A 7,251-nucleotide genomic window follows, 5' to 3' on the forward strand; every position below is an offset into this window, starting at 1 on the left:
AAAAAAAAACAGAAAAAAAAAAGTTTCTTTTCGATTTAACTTAAGAAAAATACATCGAACGATAAAGATAGCTAATTACTTTAGTATAATCCGACGAATATTTCGATCCATCGTGACCTAATTCAAATTTTTCCATTAAAACGAAGTTTACCGGAGGGATGGAATTTCGTGTATATATTGAAATTCCTTAAATATCGACTTGCCCCCATCGCTGTTTAATAAGCTGATCGAATTGGAACGGAATTCAGGATCGTTGGAAAGAAAGCTCGTTACGTCGTTTAACCGTCCAATAAAACGAAACCCGCGAGGAGAATCTTATTGTTGGCCAGCCCGTGTAATTCGTTTACTCCCTTAAATGAGAATAGAATTTCGCTTTTCATCCACACCTCGCCATTCAATCTTCTATTATCTATTTCCATTTCACCCCCATCTTCTCCTCGATAATTAATTCTCTTAAAACTTTGGCCCGACAAAGGGCAAGGCCTCGCCGCGACAATGATAACGTCCAATATTTCTCTTAATTCTCGTTCGAAACAACGTTAAATCGTAACGAGTTTAATCCGTTCTATAATTCAAACGAGTCGATGTTGCGAGGATTATCGTAAACCGCAAGATTAGGAAACAAAATTAGGACTTCCGGAAAATCTAAACCATTGATGGGTTCGAGGTCGAGGAGATCGAAGGGAGGCGCGTTTAAAAAACCAGCGTGTCCAAAGTTTCTCATCGACCGTGTGAAAGAAACCGCGTCAACCATTCGAAATATCCGATGCGGGTTCCGGTTCGCTGTTCTCGAAACGTTCATCGAACATCGCGGCTCAAACGACGTCTCAGATTTCCTTTTTCCGATTTTTTCACGAAAAAGAAATCGTGATCGATTTTCCATTTATTCCTCGAATAGGTAAATAATTAAATTCTATTTTTACCATCGCGAAAATTCGAAGCTTATCAACTATAATTTTAAGATAAAGAGAGATAGAAAGATTTGATTTAGATTCCAATTCTACCGTCATTTTGAAGCAACTTTTATTCACCCCATTTTTCTCCCGGATAATATCGATGTAAATCAAGACGGTAATTTCACCTATACTTTATCCTCTGCGTATACATATATCTATCAAAAAAATGCAATCTTGCGGTTTCATACGCTTATTAAATCTTCTTGCTTGCTCTCTCAACACCTTATCTCGGCTTATTTCGCTCGATACTCGATTTGGAAAGGAAAAGAATCGGATCGATTATTTCGAAGGAAAAGAAATTGCGGTTAGAAGAATAAATTACGCGTTAATGAGCTCCAATTACGTTTGGGTTTGTTTTCGGGCGGGAAATTCTTCGTTGTCGAGGGAGCCGTGAGTGGGAACCGCATACTCGCGTGAAAATGCAATTTTCAGCCTCGCGTGGCATCGCGTTCTTTCAACGCGATTATATTACTTCGTTAAAACGAAACCAACCGAATACCACGTCCACGAGGTAAAGAAGGGGACAACTATCGTCCTCTTGGAAACGTTAGCGAGCTAGAGGAAACGGAGATCTCTCGGTTGAGATCCGTTGCTGTAAACAAGCGTAAAGAAACTGGAAGAGGGATTTGCCTTTTAGCTACGAGCATTTCTTCGTGAAGAAATTTTCTTTTTTTCTAAAACTTTTACCACAAAGAATTCCAAAAAATATTTATACGATTTTTATTTCTCTCTCTCTCTCTCTCTCTTTTCCTATTTTCACGTAATTTAAATAATAAAAAAGGGGAAAGGAAACGCGGAGGAAATCTATTTCCCAAGCGGTTGTTTACAAATTCCGAATACGTGATCGGCTCGTTAAAATCTGGAATTAAGAATTAACTCGAAGAAAGAATTTTATATTTTAAATCTTTCTTCGTTTCTCGATAGACTTCGTGGGAATTGAAAGAGTTACGCGAGGAATCCAAAACGATAGAAAAGAATGCGAAGAGAGAGAAAGAGAGAGAGAGAAAAGCATTTTCAACTCGTTAAGAGATGAAAGATACGAACGATGTTTCGGAAATTAACGAAATTCAACGATAGAAATAAAAATTGGTAGAAATACTTCTTGAAAATAATTTATTAGTTAAAACTTTTTAGTTTTCCCTCCTCTTACCAGATACTTTAAATCTCGTCAAGAGCTTTTTAAAATTCCGTATCATATTCATTTTCCTCTTTTATTCGCGAGGTCACATTTGATATTAAAATCAGACCAATTTGTCATAATACACCAAGAACGAGGGTAATCTGAATAAGATTACAATTTCGAGCGTAATCGTAAATGTTGAAGAATAGAAGAATAGAATCTCAGATTTCGATAGAAGTCAAAGTGACAAAAATCAAGAATAAAATGATCCTGTAATGAAATTAATTTTTCTAACATCAATGATCCAATGTATGAATCTCTCTGTTTTTCTCGTCTCAAAATTAGAGAAAAATTTAAAAACGAAGAAGAAGAATTTCATACAAAAAAATAAACAGGACGAAGGTGGTGATTTTCGATGAAAAATGAGGCGCGCACCAACATCATCCTTCGCACGATTTCGACAACGATGGAGAGCTGTGCATTGACTGATGGTCGAAAAGACTTATCGGCCGCTCCGTCGAGAGGGCCTCGAAAGAGTTATCGAGCCACTCGATTTCCACCAGAAACGATCTTAATAGCCTTCCACCAAGCGCCGACCCATTCCTTACGTAATGTCGCCGATTACGCCGATAAAATCGACTTTAATGAAACGCCTTCGAGGTTGGAAAAAGATCGCGGCCGGTTTAACCACGCTCGAGTCGATCCACTTTGCTCGACACTTCACAAATTTCGAGAGGGGGAGCGAGAAAGAGCCAGCAATCAAAGAAGACGCGCTCTTCAAACGAAGAATTCGAACGACATTGTCGAGCAATTGATCGTTCCTCGTTTTCGACCGACGTTGAAAAATTTAACACGCGTAAGAATCAGCATTTTACGTACAAAGTGTAGCAGAAATTGCCGTGTCCGAAATTGTCTTAAATGGCGTTAAATGATATTCAAGAAATGCCATCGTCGAGTTTACCATTGACGCGGCAATTAAACAGAAAAAGTTTCATACAAAGAGAATCGTTATACGTTTCGAATTTTATAACGTAGCATTTATTCATACGATGTTAAAGGTGTAACGTTTAAGAAAGAACGAACGAATGATGGATAGAATTGGAAGGGCGTAGGGCGAAGGACAAGGGCGATAAAATCGGTGGAAAGGAACGGTCTGCGAAAGACCACGATGCGACGACTATTGTGTCTTTAATAGACTTTCCAAGGCGGAAAGAGGAGTAATTCCCCCTAATAGCAGCATGCGCACCGATCAAATTGTAGGAGGAGGGATGAGATCATCGTGGCGGAAGCGATCTCTGAATCGAGTTGAGCTGAGAACTTAATTCGTCCCGTTCCCGTCACTGGTCGCCTTTTTGTCTTCGCGCTTCTTCTTCTTTCGTCGCCTCCAAATCATCGATTTCCACTTCCACTTTATTCGCATAATTTTATTCGATAAAAAAAAAGAGAGAGAAAAGTGACTTTCATTTCATATTATTTCTTTTTTTTTCAATATTAATAATAAATTGCGCGAGATATAATAAATTCGAATACAACGGAATACGAAAAGTAAAAGGATGAAGAAAAGGAGAAACGTAACGTCGACGATGATAAACTGGAGTCTCGAGAAACATCGTTGGATGAACGTACGCGCAACGTGTAGAGCACGATCGGGTCGATCACCGAAATTGTCGTGGTCGAAACGAGAACGAGCCGCAAAAACGAATCAAGGTCACTCCAGATCGCATCAATAAGGCGTTCGATAAAGCTTCGTCCCGAATTGTTAGCCGGGGCGCAATCACGGGGCCGTATTTTGACGAATAAAGAGCGGCCACCCGGAGATACGATCGTTTTATATATCGTTTCGTATACCGCCGTCATCGAATGTAATTCAGAGGATCGAAATAAATTGCAATTGTGGTGGTATCGAAGTTATAGCTACCACTTCGTATCGCATCTAAACGTTTCGGGACAATGCTTTTCGAGAATTTCGTGAAAACTGAGCTACTAAAAAAAGAAAAAGAAAAAATCTTGCGAGAATTTTCTTTCTCAACGTCGCGACACTTCAAACTTGCATCTCAATCTTTCGCGCTTCTCCCGTTTAAAAAGTTGTAGAGAAAAATCTTTACAAAATTCTTGAAGCGAGAAACAAGTATTATCTGAGCGTATAAAAGATACAGTAGGCACGAAAAGTATTTGCAATATCATTTATCGCAAACATTTGGATCGAAGCGACTCGAAAAGAAACGCGAAGTATATTTTCTCAAGATTCTTTCGATCGACTCGTCGGCCAAGCGCTTTATACGCGTTTGTTTCGTGGGATGGTTAGCAAGGTTTACGAGGTATCGATGGAGCGGGGGAATAAAGAAAAGTTCGTGGCGGAGAGTTTAATGCCGGCTGGCTAGATGGCAACACGATGCAGCCGGTAGCGCCGACCGATTCTTAGAATCAGAATCGTGACAGGAAGTCGCAGGTCAAAGGGCGATCGGGTCATTGGGCGATAAATGCCATTTGAGACATTTGTCTTTAAAAAATGCGAGTAGGCCGGTTACGAGATGAATTAAAGAATAAATAATCGTGTAAACCGTGGACGACGTTAATTCGATCGAAATAAACACGATGGAATGTACAAGCGAGGTCGCCAATACGTTTCAAATTATATATGATCTATCCTGATTAGATTAGATAGATTAGATAGAGATTATTAATATCGCGTTTCGCGGAAAGATTTTTCGCGCGAAACGTGTACGATCATGTATGAACGTTCAAATAAAATGTATCCGATATAAAATGTTTCTTAAAATGAATGAACGTTTGTGAAAACGGAATATACTGTAACAATGAAATTATAATTATATTCTCGGTATATAAAAATGAAAAAAAAAAAAGTTAACAAATAAATATTCTTTTGACCATATCAGAAAAGAATAATCAATTGGGAATAATAATTCGAACGTTTCCAACGTTTCTATAAATCGAGATTTCATCGATCATCCACTAATTAAACTCGTAACTAAATTCCCGTCAAATTTTTTCCATCATGCTCGGTTAATTTCATTATTAATAAAACAATTTCAAATGTCCATTCGTCGCGAAAAAAAATAATCGGAAAATCGTTAAATAAACTTAATAGGTCAATTTACATTTTTCATCATATTTTTTTATATTAGATAATACATTTTAAAATATATATATATATATATATATATTTTTTATCTAACGATAAAAACGATAATTAAAGAGTGTAAAAGAAAAAAAAAAAAAGAAAGAAAAAAAGTAGAAAAAAGACGGAAACCGAAACGTCAAATATTAATACTTTTTGTCACGGATGCATAATGGAGGCAGCAGCGGGCGAAAAATTGCGGCTGGTCGCCAATTTTCCTTTTTTTTCACGGGGATATTTCGACCGATTTCCATCGCGATTCAACGAATTCCCTGCCCGCGCATATTGATGCGCCCCCTCCCATGTCTTGGCTCGTTTTCGCGGCTCGCAAAATAGGCCGCACCGTGGCCAACGTGCGATTATATTCGTTTACCGGGTTCATCTCCCAAAAGCTCTGTTTTCATGAACTTTTGAACAGTGGGCAAAACGAACCAAAGATAAATACGCGACCGTTTGCCATACTCGCGTATCGCGAGTTTTTCTTCTTTTCTTTTTTTTAACAAAATATAGCCGCATAACGATCGCCGGAATTGGAATGGACATAATTTCTTCAATTTTTCCGCTATGTAGATTTATATAGGTAGGATTTTAATCACTCGCTTCGATCGTTTAAAAAGCTTCTCGATTTATCGTCGGTCGCTTAAAAAAATTTCCTCCCTTATTCCTTTCATCCCTTTTGAATTTACAGAATAAATCCGTAAACGTTTCTTTTACTTTCGAAAAAATTAGTATCACGCTATTAAAATCAATTGGTAGGACGTAGCTGTATTGAAATCAAAATGTCGAAAATTCTCTCGATCTTCTTCGTAAAAAAGTAATCGTTCCAAATTATCGTTGAGAAATCCAAGTTTTAGATTATTTTTAGATTGATAAATCGGAAATTTTTTTCCCCTTTCTTTCTTTTCCGATGCACACGATAATAACTTCTCTTTAAACTTCTCGGAAAGAAATCTTGTATATAAATTTATACATCGCTTTGAAGAAAAGAAACTCGATAGAACGTACGGTTGAAAAGTTTTTCGATATCCCATTCGTTGTTTAACTCTAAAAGCGACGCCGATTTAATATGAAATACGACCATGTATTATAAATATTAACGATCTTTATTGAATTCGTGATAAACTGATTATTTGTATTTCCGTTCGAAGCCGCGGATTACTTCTGAACGCGGAGAGATACAGGAATACTCAGGACATCGACCGGCCACCCCGCACGCGTGAAAAATGAAAATCTAATATACATACACGCTGTCACGAGCTTGTCGCTCCGGAAATGTTTCTATTGATACCGAACGAGGGAACGCGTTTCCATGGAATTTCAATTATTTGAATTTTAATTAAAAAAAAAAAAAAAAAAAAAAAAAAAAAAAAGTGACAATAGGCGAATCGATGGTTTCGGAAGAGGCACCACCATGCACCTTTGCACCCCGCTTTTGTCATATTGAAAAATTCATATAAAATACAATATGTAAAAAAAAAAAAAAAAAATTACGCTATACGTTTCTGTTTCCTCTTTACAAAATAGTATTGAAGTGGAGTCGTGTGCCGATTTATCCACGTGGAAACAACCTTTGGTATCGGGTCGCGCAAGATACTTCTTCGTTGCTTCGACATTTAACGCGATAAAATACGTTTCGCATTCGTATTCTAATTTTGCACGTTTATCGATCGCGCTTTATTTCTCACACGTTGCGCTATTTTCTAAAATAAAATCTCTCTTCTTTCTTGCGAGAAGAAGAAGAAAAAGAAGAGAACTAATTTTAAGAATTGAAAAATAATACAACTTTTTTTTTTTCAACGAGAAAAAAGGTGAAACAATTCGATAAATAATTCATTTTTCTCGTCCTCGAGAGCGATAGCTTACGCAAACGCAACATGTGAACGTATTTTGCGTCGGTTATAATTATGCACATTTTACGCAATAAATTTGCAAAACTCGTTATCTCGTTACATCGAACGTAGTAAATTGATTTTGATCGAGTAAAATCGATTTACGAGGGGAAAAAAAAAAAAAAAAAAAAAAAAAAAAAAAAAAAA

At 37.2% G+C, this 7,251-nt stretch overlaps 1 protein-coding gene and 2 long non-coding RNA genes across 16 annotated transcripts in view; all 3 read right to left on the reverse strand.

The window, feature by feature from the left end:
• The window catches only part of LOC116186171, a 3,273-nt gene extending 618 nt beyond the window's left edge, over nucleotides 1-2,655 (reverse strand). Inside the window, exons 1-2 of the long non-coding RNA XR_004151122.1 lie at nucleotides 2,644-2,655; nucleotides 1,179-1,183 (exon numbers count right to left, since the gene is read on the reverse strand). This is a non-coding gene — a long non-coding RNA (uncharacterized LOC116186171). The remainder of the gene's footprint in view (nucleotides 1-1,178; nucleotides 1,184-2,643) is intronic.
• Nucleotides 1-5,931, reverse strand: part of LOC116186172 — an 11,871-nt gene extending 5,940 nt beyond the window's left edge. Inside the window, exon 1 of the long non-coding RNA XR_004151123.1 lies at nucleotides 5,919-5,931. This is a non-coding gene — a long non-coding RNA (uncharacterized LOC116186172). The remainder of the gene's footprint in view (nucleotides 1-5,918) is intronic.
• The window catches only part of LOC102673032 (E3 ubiquitin-protein ligase MYCBP2), a 183,770-nt gene that overhangs the window by 40,841 nt on the left and 135,678 nt on the right, over nucleotides 1-7,251 (reverse strand). The window lies entirely within an intron of this gene.

This window comes from Apis dorsata, unplaced genomic scaffold, assembly GCF_000469605.1.
Source record: "Apis dorsata unplaced genomic scaffold, Apis dorsata 1.3 scaffold_486, whole genome shotgun sequence".
NCBI classification, from domain to species: domain Eukaryota; kingdom Metazoa; phylum Arthropoda; class Insecta; order Hymenoptera; family Apidae; genus Apis; species Apis dorsata.